We start from the raw sequence: 18122 nt of genomic DNA on the forward strand, positions 1-18122 counted from the left end.
TGTTCTCCAGTATAGGCCCCATCCTATCAGCTACAGAAACCTCTGTTCTCCAGTATACCCACCCTATCAGCTACCAGAAACCCTGTTCTCCAGTATACCACCTATCCCAGAAACCCTCCACCAATCAGCTACAGAAACCCTCTGTTCTCCAGTATATACCCACCCTATCAGCTACAGAAACCTCTGTTCTCCTACCCACCCAATCATCAGAAACCCTCTGAATTTCTCAGTATCTAATACCACCCTATCATTTCACAGAAGCCTCTGTTCTCCAGTATATACCCACCCTATCAGCCAGCAGAAACCTCTGTTCTCCAGTATATACCCACCCTATCAGCTACAGAAACCTCTGTTCTCCAGTATATACCCACCCTATCAGCTACAGAAACCTCTGTTCTCAGTATATACCCACCCTCACCTCTGTTCTCCAGATTTCTATATACCCACCCTATCAGCTACAGAAACCTCTGTTCTCCGGTATATACCCACCCTATCAGCTACAGAAACCTCTGTTCTCCCAGTATATACCCACCCTATCAGCTACAGAAACCTCTGTTCTCCAGTATATACCCACCCTATCAGCTACAGAAACTCTCTGTTCTCCAGTATACCCTACCCACGCCCTATCAGCTATCAGGACAGAAAACTGTTCTCAGTATGTTCTCCCCACAGAAACATCTGTCTATACCCACCCTATCAGCTACAGAAACCCTGTTCCCGCAGTATACCCACCTATCAGCTACAGAAACCTCTGTTCTCCAGTATATGCCCACCCTATCTGCTACAGAAACCTCTGTTCTCCAGTATATACCCACCCCTATCAGCTACAGAACCTCTGTTCTCCAGTATATACCCACCCTATCAGCTACTGAACCCTCTGTTCTCCAGTATCTTGCCCCCTATCTACAGAAACCTCTGTTCTCCAGTATATACCCACTTACCAGCTACAGAAACCTCTGTTCTCCAGTATGTACCCACCCTATCAGCTACAGAAACCTCTGTTCTCCAGTATATACCCACCCTATCAGCTACAGAAACCTCTGTTCTCGGTGTATATACCCACCCTATCAGCTACAGAAACCTCTGTTCTCCAGTATATACCCACCCTATCAGCTACAGAAACCTCTGTTCTCCAGTATATACCCACCTATCAGCTACAGAAACCTCTGTTCTCCAGTATATACCCACCCTATCAGCTACAGAAACCTCTGTTCTCCAGTATATACCCACCCTATCAGCTACAGAAATCTCTGTTCTCCAGTATATACCCACCTATCCATTCAGCTATCAGAAACCTCTGTTCTCCAGTATATACCCACCCTATCAGCTACAGAAACCTCTGTTCTCCAGTATATACCCACCTATCAGCTACCACCCTATCAGTATAGAAACTATCTACCACCCTATCAGTGTAAAACCTCTGTTCTCCAGTATATACCCACCTATCAGCTACAGAAACCTCTGTTCTCCAGTATATACCCACCCTATCAGCTACAGAAACCTCTGTTCTCCAGTATATACCCACCCTATCAGCTACAGAAACCTCTGTTCTCCAGTATATACCCACCCTATCAGCTACATCAGCATTACAGAAACTCTGTTCTCCAGTATATACCACCCTATCTGTCTGTTCTCCAGTATATACCCACCCTATCAGCTACAGAAACCTCTGTTCTCCAAAGTATATACCCACCCTATCAGCTACAGAAACATCTGTTCTCCAGTATATACCCACCCTATCAGCTACAGAAACCTCTGTTCTCCAGTATATACCCACCTATCAGCTACAGAAACCTCTGTTCTCCAGTATATACCCACCCTATCAGCTACAGAAACCTCTGTTCTCCAGTATATACCACCCTATCTGCTACAGAAACCTCTGTTCTCCTAGTATATACCCACCCTATCAGCTACAGAAACCTCTGTTCTCCAGAACCTCTGTTCTCCAGTATATACCCACCCTATCAGCTACAGAAACCTCTGTTCTCCAGTATATACCCACCCTATCAGCTACAGAAACCTCTGTTCTCCAGTATATACCCACCCTATCAGCTACAGAAACCTCTGTTCTCCAGTATGTGCCACCCTATCAGCTACAGAAACCTCTGTTCTCCAGTATATACCCACCCTATCAGCTACAGAACCTGCAGAAACATCTGTTCTCCAGTATATACCCACCCTATCAGCTACAGAAACCTCTGTTCTCCAGTATATACCCACCCTATCAGCTACAGAAACCTCTGTTCTCCAGTATATACCCACCCTATCAGCTACAGAAACCTCTGTTCTCCAGTATATACCCACCTATCAGCTACAGAACCTCTGTTCTCCAGTATGTACCCACCCTATCAGCTACAGAAACCTCTGTTCTCCAGTATATACCACCCTATCAGCTACAGAAAAACCTCTGTTCTCCAGTATATACCCACCCTATCAGCTACAGAAACCTCTGTTCTCCAGTATATACCCACCCTATCAGCTACAGAAACCTCTGTTCTCCAGTATATACCCACCCTATCAGCTACAGAAACCTCTGTTCTCCAGTATGTAACCACCCTATCAGCTACATTAACCTCTGTTCTCCAGTATATACCCACCCTATCAGCTACATTAACCTCTGTTCTCCAGTATATACACACCCTATCTGCTACAGAAACCTCTGTTCTCTAGTATATACCCACCCTATCAGCTACAGAACCCTCTGTTCTCCAGTATATACCCACCCTATCAGCTACAGAAACCTCTGTTCTCCTGTATACCCACCCTCCAGTCAGCTACAGAAATGTTCTCCAGTATATACACACCCTATCAGCTACAGAAACCTCTGTTCTCCAGTATGTACCCACCCTATCAGCTACAGAAACCTCTGTTCTCCAGTATATACCCACCCTATCAGCTACAGAAACCTCTGTTCTCCAGTATATACCCACCCTATCAGCTACAGAAACCTCTGTTCTCCAGTATATACCCACCCTATCAGCTACAGAAACCTCTGTTCTCCAGTATATCAGCTACAGAAACCACCCTATCAGCTACAGAAACCTCTGTTCTCCAGTATATACCCACCCTATCAGCTACAGAAACCTCTGTTCTCCAGTATATACCCACCCTATCAGCTACAGAAACCTCTGTTCTCCAGTATATACCCACCCTATCAGCTACAGAAACCTCTGTTCTCCAGTATATACCCACCCTATCAGCTACAGAAACCTCTGTTCTCCAGTATATACCCACCCTATCAGCTACAGAAACCTCTGTTCTCCAGTATATACCCACCCTATCAGCTACAGAAACCTCTGTTCTCCAGTATATACACACCCTATCAGCTCAGAAACCTCTGTTCTCCAGTATGTACCCACCCTATCTCTGTTCTCCAGTATATACCCACCCTATCAGCTACAGAAACCTCTGTTCTCCAGTATATACCCACCCTATCAGCTACAGAAACCTCTGTTCTCCAGTATATACCCACCCTATCAGCTACAGAAACCTCTGTTCTCCAGTATATACCCACCCTATCAGCTACAGAAACCTCTGTTCTCCAGTATATACCCACCCTATCAGCTACAGAAACCTCTGTTCTCCAGTATATACCCACCCTATCAGCTACAGAAACCTCTGTTCTCCAGTATACCCACCCAATCAGCTACAGAAACCTCTGTTCTCCAGTATGTACACACCCTATCAGCTACAGAAACCTCTGTTCTCCTACCCACCTATCAGCTACAGAAACCTCTGTTCTCCAGTATATACCCACCCTATCAGCTACAGAAACCTCTGTTCTCCAGTATATACCCACCCTATCAGCTACAGAAACCTCTGTTCTCCAGTATATACCCACCCTATCAGCTACAGAAACCTCTGTTCTCCAGTATATACCCACCCTATCAGCTACAGAAACCTCTGTTCTCCAGTATATACCCACCCTATCAGCTACAGAAACCTCTGTTCTCCAGTATATACCCACCCTATCAGCTACAGAAACCTCTGTTCTCCAGTATATACCTGCCTATCTCTACAGAAACCTCTGTTCTATATACCCACCCTATCAGCTACAGAAACCTCTGTTCTCCAGTATATACCCACCCTATCAGCTACAGAAACCTCTGTTCTCCAGTATATACCCACCCTATCAGCTACAGAAACCCTCTCAGTATATTATCAGCTACAGAAACCTCTGTTCTCCAGTATATACCCACCCTATCAGCTACAGAAACCTCTGTTCTCCAGTATATACCCACCCCACCCTATCAGCTACCCATCAGCTACAGAAACCTCTGTTCTCCAGTATATACCCACCCTATCAGCTACAGAAACCTCTGTTCTCCAGTATATACCCACCCTATCAGCTACAGAAACCTCTGTTCTCCAGTATATACCCACCCTATCAGCTACAGAAACCTCTGTTCTCCAGTATATACCCACCCTATCAGCTACAGAAACCTCTGTTCTCCAGTATATACCCACCCTATCAGCTACAGAAACCTCTGTTCTCCAGTATATACCCACCCTATCAGCTACAGAAACCTCTGTTCTCCAGAAACCTCTGTTCTCCAGTATATACCCACCCTATCAGCTACAGAAACCTCTGTTCTCCAGTATATACCCACCCTATCAGCTACAGAAACCTCTGTTCTCCAGTATATACCCACCCTATCAGCTACAGAAACCTCTGTTCTCCAGTATATACCCACCTATCAGCTACAGAAACCTCTGTTCTCCAGTATATACCTATCAGCCCCTATCCAGTATATACCCACCTATCAGCTACAGAAACCTCTGTTCTCCAGTATATACCCACCCTATCAGCTACAGAAACCTCTGTTCTCCAGTATATACCCACCCTATCAGCTACAGAAACCTCTGTTCTCCAGTATATACCCACCTATCAGCTACAGAACCTCTGTTCTCCAGTATACCCACCCTATCAGCTACAGAAACCTCTGTTCTCCAGTATATACCCACCCTATCAGCTACAGAAACCTCTGTTCTCCAGTATATACCCACCCTATCAGCTACAGAAACCTCTGTTCTCCAGTATATACCCACCCTATCAGCTACAGAAACCTCTGTTCTCCAGTATATACCCCCTATCAGCTACAGAAACCTCTGTTCCAGTATATACACCCTATCAGCTACAGAAACCTCTGTTCTCCAGTATATACCCACCCTATCAGCTACAGAAACCTCTGTTCTCCAGTATATACCCACCCTATCAGCTACAGAAACCTCTGTTCTCCAGTATATACCCACCCTATCAGCTACAGAAACCTCTGTTCTCCAGTATGTACCCACCCTATCAGCTACAGAAACCTCTGTTCTCCAGTATATACCCACCCTATCAGCTACAGAAACCTCTGTTCTCCAGTATATACCCACCCTATCAGCTACAGAAACCTCTGTTCTCCAGTATATACCCACCCTATCAGCTACAGAAACCTCTGTTCTCCAGTATATACCCACCCTATCAGCTACAGAAACCTCTGTTCTCCAGTATATACCCACCCTATCAGCTACAGAAACCTCTGTTCTCCAGTATATACCCACCCTATCAGCTACAGAAACCTCTGTTCTCCAGTACCCACCCTATCCTACAGAAACCTCTGTTCTCCAGTATATACCCTATCAGCTACAGAAACCTCTGTTCTCCAGTATATACCCACCCTATCAGCTACAGAAACCTCTGTTCTCCAGTATATACCCACCCTATCAGCTACAGAAACCTCTGTTCTCCAGTATATACCCACCCTATCAGCTACAGAACCCTCTGTTCTCCAGTATATACCCACCCTATCAGCTACAGAAACCTCTGTTCTCCAGTATGTACCCACCCTATCAGCTACAGAAACCTCTGTTCTCCAGTATATACCCACCCTATCAGCTACAGAAACCTCTGTTCTCCAGTATATACCACCCTATCAGCTACAGAAACCTCTGTTCTCCAGTATATACCCACCCTATCAGCTACAGAAACCTCTGTTCTCCAGTATGTACCCACCCTATCAGCTACAGAAACCTCTGTTCTCCAGTATATACCCACCCTATCAGCTACAGAAACCTCTGTTCTCCAGTATATACCCACCCTATCAGCTACAGAAACCTCTGTTCTCCAGTATATACCACCCTATCAGCTCACAGAAACCTCTGTTCTCCAGTATATACCCACCCTATCAGCTACAGAAACCTCTGTTCTCCAGTATATACCCACCCTATCAGCTACAGAAACCTCTGTTCTCCAGTATATACCCACCCTATCAGCTACAGAAACCTCTGTTCTCCCAGTATACCCATATCAGCTACAGAAACCTCTGTTCTCCAGTATATACCCCTATCAGCTACAGAAACCTCTGTTCTCCAGTATATACCCACCCTATCAGCTACAGAAACCTCTGTTCTCCAGTATATACCCACCCTATCAGCTACAGAAACCTCTGTTCTCCAGTATATACCCACCCTATCAGCTACAGAAACCTCTGTTCTCCAGTATATATACCCACCATCAGCTACAGAAACCTCTGTTCTCCAGTATATACCCACCCTATCAGCTACAGAAACCTCTGTTCTCCAGTATATACCCACCCTATCAGCTACAGAAACCTCTGTTCTCCAGTATATACCCACCCTATCAGCTACAGAAACCTCTGTTCTCCAGTATATACCCACCCTATCAGCTACAGAAACCTCTGTTCTCCAGTATATACCCACCCTATCAGCTACAGAAACCTCTGTTCTCCAGTATATACCCACCCTATCAGCTACAGAAACCTCTGTTCTCCAGTATATACCCACCCTATCAGCTACAGAAACCTCTGTTCTCCAGTATATACCCACCCTATCAGCTACAGAAACCTCTGTTCTCCAGTATATATACCCACCCTATCAGCTACAGAAACCTCTGTTCTCCAGTATATACCCACCCTATCAGCTACAGAAACCTCTGTTCTCCAGTATATACCCACCCTATCAGCTACAGAAACCTCTGTTCTCCAGTATATACCCACCCTATCAGCTACAGAAACCTCTGTTCTCCAGTATATACCCACCCTATCAGCTACAGAAACAGTATATACCCACCCTATCAGCTACAGAAACCTCTGTTCTCCAGTATATACCCACCCTATCAGCTACAGAAACCTCTGTTCTCCTACCCAGTATCAGCTACAGAAACCCTGTTCTCCTATCACCCTATCAGCTACAGAAACCTCTGTTCTCCAGTATATGCCCACCCTATCAGCTACAGAAACCTCTGTTCTCCAGTATATACCCACCCTATCAGCTACAGAAACCTCTGTTCTCAGCCAGTATATACCCACCCTATCAGCTACAGAAACCTCTGTTCTCCAGTATATACCCACCCTATCAGCTACAGAAACCTCTGTTCTCCAGTATATACCCACCCTATCAGCTACAGAAACCTCTGTTCTCCAGTATATACCCACCCTATCAGCTACAGAAACCTCTGTTCTCAGTAGTATATAACCTGTTCTCCACCCTATCAGCTACAGAAACCTCTGTTCTCCAGTATATACCCACCCTATCAGCTACAGAAACCTCTGTTCTCCAGTATATACCCACCCTATCAGCTACAGCTACAGAAACCTCTGTTCTCCAGTATATACCCACCCTATCAGCTACAGAAACCTCTGTTCTCCAGTATATACCCACCCTATCAGCTACAGAAACCTCTGTTCTCCAGTATATACCCACCCTATCAGCTACAGAAACCTCTGTTCTCCAGTATATACCCACCCTATCAGCTACAGAAACCTCTGTTCTCCAGTATATACCCACCCTATCAGCTACAGAAACCTCTGTTCTCCAGTATATACCCACCCTATCAGCTACAGAAACCTCTGTTCTCCAGTATATACCCACCCTATCAGCTACAGAAACCTCTGTTCTCCAGTATATACCCACCCTATCAGCTACAGAAAATCTGTTCTGTTCTCCTGTTCTCCAGTATACCCACCCTATCAGCTACAGAAACCTCTGTTCTCCAGTATATACCCACCCTATCAGCTACAGAAACCTCTGTTCTCCAGTATATACCCACCCTATCAGCTACAGAAACCTCTGTTCTCCACAGAAACCTCTGTTCTCCAGTATATACCCACCCTATCAGCTACAGAAACCTCTGTTCTCCAGTATCACCCTATCAGCTACAGAAACCTCTGTTCTCCAGTATATACCCACCCTATCAGCTACAGAAACCTCTGTTCTCCAGTATATACCCACCCTATCAGCTACAGAAACCTCTGTTCTCCAGTATATACCCACCCTATCAGCTACAGAAACCTCTGTTCTCCAGTATATACCCACCCTATCAGCTACAGAAACCTCTGTTCTCCAGTATATACCCACCCTATCAGCTACAGAAACCTCTGTTCTCCAGTATATACCCACCCTATCAGCTACAGAAACCTCTGTTCTCCAGTATATACCCACCCTATCAGCTACAGAAACCTCTGTTCTCCAGTATATACCCACCCTATCAGCTACAGAAACCTCTGTTCTCCAGTATATACCCACCCTATCAGCTACAGAAACCTCTGTTCTCCAGTATATACCCACCCTATCAGCTACAGAAACCTCTGTTCTCCAGTATATACCCACCCTATCAGCTACAGAAACCTCTGTTCTCCAGTATATACCCACCCTATCAGCTACAGAAACCTCTGTTCTCCAGTATATACCCACCCTATCAGCTACAGAAACCTCTGTTCTCCAGTATATACCCACCCTATCAGCTACAGAAACCTCTGTTCTCCAGTATACCCACCCTATCAGCTACAGAAACCTCTGTTCTCCAGTATATACCCACCCTATCAGCTACAGAAACCTCCTATCAGCTACAGAAACCTCTGTTCTCCAGTATATACCCACCCTATCAGCTACAGAAACCTCTGTTCTCCAGTATATACCCACCCTATCAGCTACAGAAACCCTGTTCTCCAGTATATCACCCTATCAGCTACAGAAACCTCTGTTCTCCAGTATATACCCACCCTATCAGCTACAGAAACCTCTGTTCTCCAGTATATACCCACCCACCCCAGTATATACCCACCCTATCAGAGAAACCTCTGTTCTCCAGTATATACCCACCCTATCAGCTACAGAAACCTCTGTTCTCCAGTATATACCCACCCTATCAGCTACAGAAACCTCTGTTCTCCAGTATATACCCACCCTATCAGCTACAGAAACCTCTGTTCTCCAGTATATACCCACCCTATCAGCTACAGAAACCTCTGTTCTCCAGTATATAACCTATCTGTTCTCCAGTATATACCCACCCTATCAGCTACAGAAACCTCTGTTCTCCAGTATATACCCACCCTATCAGCTACAGAAACCTCTGTTCTCCTATCACCCTATCAGCTACAGAAACCTCTGTTCTCCAGTATATACCCACCCTATCAGCTACAGAAACCTCTGTTCTCCAGTATATACCCACCCTATCAGCTACAGAAACCTCTGTTCTCCAGTATATACCCCCTATCAGCTACAGAAACCTCTGTTCTCCAGTACCCACCCTATCAGCTACAGAAACCTCTGTTCTCCAGTATATACCCACCCTATCAGCTACAGAAACATCTGTTCTCCAGATCAGCTACAGAAACCCTCTGTTCTCCAGTATATATCAGCTACAGAACCTCTGTTCTCCACCCTATCAGCTACAGAAACCTCTGTTCTCCAGTATATACCCACCCTATCAGCTACAGAAACCTCTGTTCTCCAGTATATACCCACCCTATCAGCTACAGAAACCTCTGTTCTCCAGTATATACCCACCCTATCAGCTACAGAAACCTCTGTTCTCCAGTATATACCCACCCTATCAGCTACAGAAACCTCTGTTCTCCAGTATATACCCATCAGCCTCTGTTCTCAGCTATCACAGAAACCTCTGTTCTCCAGTATATACCCACCCTATCAGCTACAGAAACCTCTGTTCTCCAGTATATACCCACCCTATCAGCTACAGAAACCTCTGTTCTCCAGTATATACCCACCCTATCCTCTGCTCCAGAAACCTCTGTTCTCCAGTATATACCCACCCTATCAGCTACAGAAACCTCTGTTCTCCAGTATATACCCACCCTATCAGCTACAGAAACCTCTGTTCTCCAGTATATACCCACCCTATCAGCTACAGAAACCTCTGTTCTCCAGTATATACCCACCCTATCAGCTACAGAAACCTCTGTTCTCCAGTATATACCCACCCTATCAGCTACAGAAAACCTCTGTTCTCCAGAAACCTCTGTTCTCCAGTATATACCCACCCTATCAGCTACAGAAACCTCTGTTCTCCAGTATATACCCACCCTATCAGCTACAGAAACCTCTGTTCTCCAGTATATACCCACCCTATCAGCTACAGAAACCTCTGTTCTCCAGTATATACCCACCCTATCAGCTACAGAAACCTCTGTTCTCCAGTATATACCCACCCTATCAGCTACAGAAACCTCTGTTCTCCAGTATATCCAGTATATACAGAAACCTCTGTTCTCCAGTATATACCCACCCACCCTATCAGCTACAGAAACCTCTGTTCTCCAGTATATACCCACCCTATCAGCTACAGAAACCTCTGTTCTCCAGTATATACCCACCCTATCAGCTACAGAAACCTCTGTTCTCCAGTATATACCCACCCTATCAGCTACAGAAACCTCTGTTCTCCAGTATATACCCACCCTATCACAGAAACCTCTGTTCTCCAGAAACCTCAGCTACAGAAACCTCTGTTCTCCAGTATATACCCACCCTATCAGCTACAGAAACCTCTGTTCTCCAGTATATACCCACCCTATCAGCTACAGAAACCTCTGTTCTCCAGTATATACCCACCCTATCAGCTACAGAAACCTCTGTTCTCCAGTATATACCCACCCTATCAGCTACAGAAACCTCTGTTCTCCAGTATATACCCACCCTATCAGCTACAGAAACCTCTGTTCTCCAGTATATACCCACCTATCATACAGAAACCTCTGTTCTCCAGTATATACCCACCCTATCAGCTACAGAAACCCTCTGTTCTCCACCCTATCATACAGAAACCTCTGTTCTCCAGTATATACCACCCTATCAGCTACAGAAACTCTGTTCTCCAGTATATACCCACCCTATCAGCTACAGAAACCTCTGTTCTCCAGTATATACCCACCCTATCAGCTACAGAAACCTCTGTTCTCCAGTATCAGCTACAGAAACCCTGTTCTCCCTATCAGCTACAGAAACCTCTGTTCTCCAGTATATACCCACCCTATCAGCTACAGAAACCTCTGTTCTCCAGTATATACCCACCCTATCAGCTACAGAAACCTCTGTTCTCCAGTATATACCCACCCTATCAGCTACAGAAACCTCTGTTCTCCAGTATATACAGAAACCCACCCTATCAGCTACAGAAACCTCTGTTCTCCAGTATATACCCACCCTATCAGTGTTCTCCATACCCACCCTATCAGCTACAGAAACCTCTGTTCTCCAGTATATACCCACCCTATCAGCTACAGAAACCTCTGTTCTCCAGTATATACCCACCCTATCAGCTACAGAAACCTCTGTTCTCCAGTATATACCCACCCTATCAGCTACAGAAACCTCTGTTCTCCAGTATATACCCACCCTATCAGCTACAGAAACCTCTGTTCTCCAGTATATACCCACCCTATCAGCTCTGTTCTCCAGATATACCCACCCTATCTGTTCTGTTCTCCAGTATATACCCACCCTATCAGCTACAGAAACCCTGTTCTCCAGTATATACCCACCCTATCAGCTACAGAAACCTCTGTTCTCCAGTATATACCCACCCTATCAGCTACAGAAACCTCTGTTCTGTTCTCCAGTATATACCTGTTCTCCTATACCCAGCTATCAGAAAGAAACCTCTGTTCTCCAGTATATACCCACCCTATCAGCTACAGAAACCTCTGTTCTCCAGTATATACCCACCCTATCAGCTACAGAAACCTCTGTTCTCCAGTATATACCCACCCTATCAGCTACAGAAACCTCTGTTCTCCAGTATATACCCACCCTATCAGCTACAGAAACCTCTGTTCTCCAGTATATACCCACCCTATCAGCTACAGAAACCTCTGTTCTCCAGTATATACCCACCCTATCAGCCAGAAACCTCTGTTCTCCAGTATATACCCACCCTATCAGCTACAGAAACCTCTGTTCTCCAGTATATACCTGTTCCCTATCAGCTACAGAAACCTCTGTTCTCCAGTATATACCCACCCTATCAGCTACAGAAACCTCTGTTCTCCAGTATATACCCACCCTATCAGCTACAGAAACCTCTGTTCTCCAGTATATACCCACCCTATCAGCTACAGAAACCTCTGTTCTCCTGTTCTCCAGAAACCTCTGTTCTCCAGTATATACCCACCCTATCAGCTACAGAAACCTCTGTTCTCCAGTATATTATCCAGAAACCTCTGTTCTCCAGTATATACCCACCCTATCAGCTACAGAAACCTCTGTTCTCCAGTATATACCCACCCTATCAGCTACAGAAACCTCTGTTCTCCAGTATACCCACCCTATCAGCTACAGAAACCTCTGTTCTCCAGTATATACCCACCCTATCAGCTACAGAAACCTCTGTTCTCCAGTATATACCCACCCTATCAGCTACAGAAACCTCTGTTCTCCAGTATATACCCACCCTATCAGCTACAGAAACCTCTGTTCTCCAGTATATACCCACCCTATCAGCTACAGAAACCTCTGTTCTCCAGTATATACCCACCCTATCAGCTACAGAAACCTCTGTTCTCCAGTATATACCCACCCTATCAGCTACAGAAACCTCTGTTCTCCAGTATATACCCAACCTATCAGCTGAAACCTCTGTTCTCCAGTATATACCCACCCTATCAGCTACAGAAACCTCTGTTCTCCAGTATATACCCACCCTATCAGCTACAGAAACCTCTGTTCTCCAGTATATACCCACCCTATCAGCTACAGAAACCTCTGTTCTCCAGTATATACCCACCCTATCAGCTACAGAAACCTCTGTTCTCCAGTATATACCCACCCTATCCTACAGAAATCAGTATATACCCACCCTATCAGCTACAGAAACCTCTGTTCTCCAGTATATACCCACCCTATCAGCTACAGAAACATCTGTTCTCCAGTATATACCCACCCTATCAGCTACAGAAACCTCTGTTCTCCAGTATATACCTATCAGCTTCTGTTCCAGTATATACCCTATCAGCTACAGAAACCTCTGTTTCTCCACCCTATCAGCTACAGAAACCTCTGTTCTCCAGTATATACCCACCCTATCCCTCTGTTCTCAGTATATACCCACAGAAACCTCTGTTCTCCAGTATATACCCACCCTATCAGCTACAGAAACCTCTGTTCTCCAGTATATACCCACCCTATCAGCTACAGAAACCTCTGTTCTCCAGTATATACCCACCCTATCAGCTACAGAAACCTCTGTTCTCCAGTATATACCCACCCTATCAGCTACAGAAACCTCTGTTCTCCAGTATATACCCACCCTATCAGCTACAGAAACCTCTGTTCTCCAGTATATACCCCTATCAGCTACAGAAACCTCTGTTCTCCAGTATATACCCACCCTATCAGCTACAGAAACCTCTGTTCTCCAGTATTACCCACCCTATCAGCTACAGAAACCTCTGTTCTCCAGTATATACCCACCCTATCAGCTACAGAAACCTCTGTTCTCCAGTATATACCCACCCTATCAGCTACAGAAACCTCTGTTCTCCAGTATATCCACCTATCAGCTACAGAAACCTCTGTTCTCCACACCTATCAGCTACAGAAACCTCTGTTCTCCAGTATATACCCACCCTATCAGCTACAGAAACCTCTGTTCTCCAGTATATACCCACCCTATCAGCTACAGAAACCTCTGTTCTCCAGTATATACCCACCCTATCAGCTACAGAAACCTCTGTTCTCCAGTATATACCCACCCTATCAGCTACAGAAACCTCTGTTCTCCAGTATATACCCACCCTATCAGCTACAGAAACCTCTGTTCTCCAGTATATACCCACCCTATCAAACCTCTGTTCTCCAGTATATACCCACCCTATCAGCTACAGAAACCTCTGTTCTCCAGTATATACCCACCCTATCAGCTACAGAAACCTCTGTTCTCCAGTATATACCCACCCTATCAGCTACAGAAACCTCTGTTCTCCAGTATATACTACAGAAACCTCTGTTCCACCCTATCAGCTACAGAAACCTCTGTTCTCCAGTATATACCCACCCTATCAGCTACAGAAACCTCTGTTCTCCAGTATATACCCACCCTATCAGCTACAGAAACCTCTGTTCTCCAGTATATACCCACCCTATCAGCTACAGAAACCTCTGTTCTCCAGTATATACCCACCCTATCAGCTACAGAAACCTCTGTTCTCCAGTATATACCCACCCTATCAGCTACAGAAACCTCTGTTCTCCATACCCACCCTATCAGCTACAGAAACCTCTGTTCTCCAGTATATACCCACCCTCAGCTACAGAAACCTCTGTTTCTCCAGTATATACCCACCCTATCAGCTACAGAAACCTCTGTTCTCCAGTATATACCCACCCTATCAGCTACAGAAACCTCTGTTCTCCAGTATATACCCACCCTATCTGCTACAGAAACATCAGCTATCAGAAACCTCTGTTCTCCAGTATATACCCACCCTATCAGCTACAGAAACCTCTGTTCTCCAGTATATATCAGCCAGAAACCTCTGTTCTCCTATCAGCTACAGAAACCTCTGTTCTCCAGTATATACCCACCCTATCAGCTACAGAAATCAGCTACAGAAACCTCTGTTCTCCAGTATATACCCACCCTATCAGCTACAGAAACCTCTGTTCTCCAGTATATACCCACCCTATCAGCTACAGAAACCTCTGTTCTCCAGTATATACCCACCCTATCAGCTACAGAAACCTCTGTTCTCCAGTATATACCCACCCTATCAGCTACAGAAACTCTGTTCTCCAGTATATACCCACCCTATCAGCTACAGAAACCTCTGTTCTCCAGTATATACCCACCTATCAGCTACAGAAACCTCTGTTCTCCAGTATATACCCACCCTATCAGCTACAGAAACCTCTGTTCTCCAGTATATACCCACCCTATCAGCTACAGAAACCCTGTTCTGTTCTCCTACAGAAACCTCTGTTCTCCAGTATATACCCACCCTATCAGCTACAGAAACCTCTGTTCTCCAGTATATACCCACCCTATCAGCTACAGAAACCTCTGTTCTCCAGTATATACCCACCCTATCAGCTACAGAAACCTCTGTTCTCCAGTATATACCCACCCTATCAGCTACAGAAACCTCTGTTCTCCAGTATACCCACCCTATCAGCTACAGAAACCTCTGTTCTCCAGTATATACCCACCCTATCAGCTACAGAAACCTCTGTTCTCCAGTATATACCCACCCTATCAGCTACAGAAACCTCTGTTCTCCAGTATATACCCACCCTATCAGCTACAGAAACCTCTGTTCTCCAGTATATACCCACCCTATCAGCTCCAGAAACCTCTGTTCTCCAGTATATACCCACCCTATCAGCTACAGAAACCTCTGTTCTCCAGTATATACCCACCCTATCAGCTACAGAAACCTCTGTTCTCCAGTATATACCCACCCTATCAGCTACAGAAACCTCTGTTCTCCAGTATATACCCACCCTATCAGCTACAGAAACCTCTGTTCTCCAGTATGTACCCACCCTATCAGCTACATTAATCTCTGTTCTCCAGTATATACCCACCCTATCAGCTACAGAAACCTCTGTTCTCCAGTATATACACACCCTATCAGCTCTGTTCTCCAGTATATACCCACCCTATCAGCTACAGAAACCTCTGTTCTCCAGTATATACCCACCCTATCAGCTACAGAAACCTCTGTTCTCCAGTATATATCAGCTACAGAAACCTCTGTTCTCCAGTATATACCCACCCTATCAGCTACAGAAACCTCTGTTCTCCAGTATATACCCACCCTATCAGCTACAGAAACCTCTGTTCTCCAGTATATACCCACCCTATCAGCTACAGAAACCTCTGTTCTCCAGTATATACCCACCCTATCAGCTACAGAAACCTCTGTTCTCCAGTATATACCCACCCTATCAGCTACAGAAACCTCTGTTCTCCAGTATATACCCACCCTATCAGCTACAGAAACCTCTGTTCTCCAGTATATACCCACCCTATCAGCTACAGAAACCTCTGTTCTCCAGTATATACCCACCTATCAGCTACAGAAACCTCTGTTCTCCAGTATATACCCACCCTACAGAAACCTCTGTTCTCCAGTATATACCCACCCTATCAGACAGAAACCTCTGTTCTCCAGTATATACCCACCCTATCAGCTACAGAAACCTCTGTTCTCCAGTAATACCTCTCAGTTCTGTTCTCCAGTATATACCCACCCTATCAGCTACAGAAACCTCTGTTCTCCAGTATATACCCACCCTATCAGCTACAGAAACCTCTGTTCTCCAGTATATACCCACCCTATCAGCTACAGAAACCTCTGTTCTCCAGTATATACCCACCCTATCAGCTACAGAAACCTCTGTTCTCCAGTATATACCCACCCTATCAGCTACAGAAACCTCTGTTCTCCAGTATATACCCACCCTATCAGCTACAGAAACCTCTGTTCTCCAGTATATACCCACCCTATCAGCTACAGAAACCTCTGTTCTCCAGTATATACCCACCCTATCAGCTACAGAAACCTCTGTTCTCCAGTATATACCCACCCTATCAGCTACAGAAACCTCTGTTCTCCAGTATATACCCACCCTATCAGCTACAGAAACCTCTGTTCTCCAGTATATACCCACCCTATCAGCTACAGAAACCTCTGTTCTCCAGTATATACCCACCCTATCAGCTACAGAAACCTCTGTTCTCCAGTATATACCCACCCTATCAGCTACAGAAACCTCTGTTCTCCAGTATATACCCACCCTATCAGCTACAGAAACCCTATCCTCTGTTCTCCAGTATATACCCACCCTATCAGCTACAGAAACCTCTGTTCTCCAGTATATACCCACCCTATCAGCTACAGAAACCTCTGTTCTCCAGTATATACCCACCCTATCAGCTACAGAAACCTCTGTTCTCCAGTATATACCCACCCTATCAGCTACAGAAACCTCTGTTCTCCAGTATATACCCACCCTATCAGCTACAGAAACCTCTGTTCTCCAGTATATACCTACCCTATCAGCTACAGAAACCTCTGTTCTCCAGGTATACCCACCCTATCAGCTACAGAAACCTCTGTTCTCCTATCAGCTACAGAAACCTCTGTTCTCCAGTATATACCCACCCTATCAGCTACAGAAACCTCTGTTCTCCAGTATATACCCACCCTATCAGCTACAGAAACCTCTGTTCTCCAGTATATACCCACCCTATCAGCTACAGAAACCTCTGTTCTCCAGTATATACCCACCCTATCAGCTACAGAAACCTCTGTTCTCCAGTATATACCCACCCTATCAGCTACAGAAACCTCTGTTCTCCAGTATATACCCACCCTATCAGCTACAGAAACCTCTGTTCTCCAGTATATACCCACCCTATCAGCTTCTGTTCTCCAGTATATACCCACCCTATCAGCTACAGAAACCTCTGTTCTCCAGTATATACCCCCTATCAGCTACAGAAACCTCTGTTCTCCAGTATATACCCACCCTATCAGCTACAGAAACCTCTGTTCTCCAGTATATACCCTATCCCTATCAGCTATCAGCAGAAACCTCTGTTCTCCAGTATATACCCACCCTATCAGCTACAGAAACCTCTGTTCTCCAGTATATACCCACCCTATCAGCTACAGAAACCTCTGTTCTCCAGTATCAGCTACAGAAACCTCTGTTCTCCAGTATATACCCACCCTATCAGCTACAGAAACCTCTGTTCTCCAGTATATACCCACCCTATCAGCTACAGAAACCTCTGTTCTCAGTATATACCCACCCTATCAGCTACAGAAACCTCTGTTCTCCAGTATATACCCACCCTATCAGCTACAGAA

The sequence above is a fragment of the Oncorhynchus nerka genome, linkage group LG13 (genome assembly GCF_034236695.1).
Source record: "Oncorhynchus nerka isolate Pitt River linkage group LG13, Oner_Uvic_2.0, whole genome shotgun sequence".
In the NCBI taxonomy this organism is placed as follows: Eukaryota; Metazoa; Chordata; class Actinopteri; order Salmoniformes; family Salmonidae; genus Oncorhynchus; species Oncorhynchus nerka.